The following is a 2500-nucleotide window of genomic DNA, read 5'->3' as shown; positions in this document are numbered from 1 at the left end:
TATATATATATAGATATATATATATATGTATATATATATATATGTTATATATATAATATATATGTATATATATATATATATATATGTAATGAATATATATATATATTTTTCATCTTGTCGATATCTTTTTATTAATCCAAATTTCAGCTGAAATTGTGTTTTGTTTATACACAATTTTTGGGGGGAACTATTCGAAAATGTGTCTGTCTTGTATCCATTTAAATGTGTTTTTGAAACTTTCTCTTTTGTCCTATTCCCAGCATCGACATGCCAAGCACATAGTTCAAAGCACATAGGGCAAAGGTTATGGCTTCGGCTGTAGCTACTCCGTTCCTCCTGGAGTAGGACCCTCACCTTCTTGAGTTGTCTATAAAGTACTTACTCACTGAAGTCACCAAGGTCCTCCTGTGGGGAGAGTTGCGCCCCTGTAAGGGCAAAGTGCGCTGCCAGAAGGAGGGAGACGGACAAAGCGGACGAAGAACGTGAAGAACGCACGGAGATCCTTTGAAGAGCAGGAAGGGGAAGGCGGAGAGGGAAGGTAAGGGGAATGAGGAGAGGGAAGGCAAGGGGAAGGAGGAGAGAGAAGGTAAGGTGAAGGAGGAGAGGAAGGATAAGGAAAAGGAGGAGAGGGAAGGTATGGAGAAGAAGAGAGGAGAGAACCCTGAAGAAATGATCTCTTTTCATTGTGGTAATGTCACTTTCACCAAAGATCCTGCACTCTATTTTATTTTGGTTTCTGAATGATGACGGAACAGGAATAATTCATGCTTACTTTTAGTGGACAAGAGGATATTATTTTTTTGCCTCTTCTTCATTTGAGTCTTGTCATTATTTGTTTTCGTGAAGTATTATTATCATTTTTCATTTCTTAGTTCGAGCAGCCAGGAACGACCAACTATTTCCTTACCATAAACAGAAATATGTCTAACAATTATTAAGACCTCAAGACCTTGGTGGGCATCTAATTTCACAGACTTGTCACTCAGCCTATCAGTTATTCAAATATTTATCTTTTCCGAATACATAAAGCACAGACTTCTGATAGTTCGTTAAACAACAATCGTTATCAAACGCGGACGATGCTTATAAAAGACTTGAAAATTCTATGGAAATTAGCAAGAAAGGGAGTACAAACTCACTTAAAACATTTAGTGAGACTACTGAAAACTACACAAAGACTGTTGAATTATATATAAAGACTATCAAAATCTATATAAAGAATATTAGAATAAATTATTGTATATAGGTAATATTAGATGATACATAGTCGCCAGATGTCTATATGACTAGTGAAATATATATATATATATTGCTAATATTGATATAGACAAGAGTAAATTTTACATAGGGATTATCAAAACACATAAATTTACACGAATAGTGTGTATAGTCTAGTAACCTTACTATTAATACTATTAAAATCTACATAGAGACTAGTGATGTCTAGAAATTATTAATCTATATAATGACTATTCTATTCTTAACATACACCATCAAAATGTACATGAAACCTATTAGATTCTATATATAGACGATCTAAATCTATTCAGAACCGGTCTAGCTTTATAGATAAAATAAGGATTTTCTCTTCCCTGGATGATGGGCAGGTTAGGGGTAGCACGAGGAACGTGGGGGAGAGGATGGGGAGGTTATGCTTCCGCTCTCTGTGATGGTCTCGTCACGACTGAGACTTGTAGTGTGGTGCTCCTCAGATGGTCTCTACTCACCTCAACTTCCTCTTCCTCCTCCTCCTCCTCTTACTCCCTCTCCTCGTCCCCCTTCTTTCTTACACATTTTTAATCTTCCTCTTCCGTGATAATGGTGTCGGTACTTGGAATGCTTCAACTGTTGCGTGCTTAAGGAATCGTAAAGTCTTTCTTGGATTCGAATACTTTTCTCTTAGATAGTGCACTACTACTATGTTCTTCGCTATCATCGTCGTCATCGTCATCACTGTTAGCGTTGTCATCGTCATTATAAAATTTAACAATATCACCACTATCAGTAGCGTTATTGCTGCTATTATGATTAGAGTTAACATTGCCATGAAGAAGCTGAAAAATCAGTATAGATAAGGCTCGTTAAGTTACTATTTAACTTTCCCCCTAATGGTTTTTGGATTTTAACCATTTACAAAATTTCTTTGGTCATATTAGAATGACTTTTTAACCTTTATTCACTTTGGAATTTCGTGCCATGTATTCTCCTATTAACGGCTTAGATTTATTTTTCTTCATATTATTTCTACTAAAAATCCCATAACTATATAACCCAAGAAGGGAGACTATATTACCACTCTTCGCTCACTGTTCATTGTATATAACGTATCACAGCTAACAGCATTTAATACTTTGGTGCCGTGATCTGAAGCGTGCTGGTCTCGTATTCGCTTAGCTCTGGGTTCGAGTCGTGCATTTCTCTCCAGGTTCCCAGCAGTGACCGCATCATAGGACCAAAGCGATGGCTTCGGCCGCAAGTACGCGCCTCCTGGCGTAAACCT

The sequence above is a fragment of the Oratosquilla oratoria genome, chromosome 5 (genome assembly GCF_046742065.1).
Source record: "Oratosquilla oratoria isolate Oo_2021 chromosome 5, ASM4674206v1, whole genome shotgun sequence".
Lineage (NCBI taxonomy): Eukaryota > Metazoa > Arthropoda > Malacostraca > Stomatopoda > Squillidae > Oratosquilla > Oratosquilla oratoria.
The sequence above is the reverse complement of the archived record's forward strand: the minus strand, read 5'-3'. Positions refer to the sequence as shown.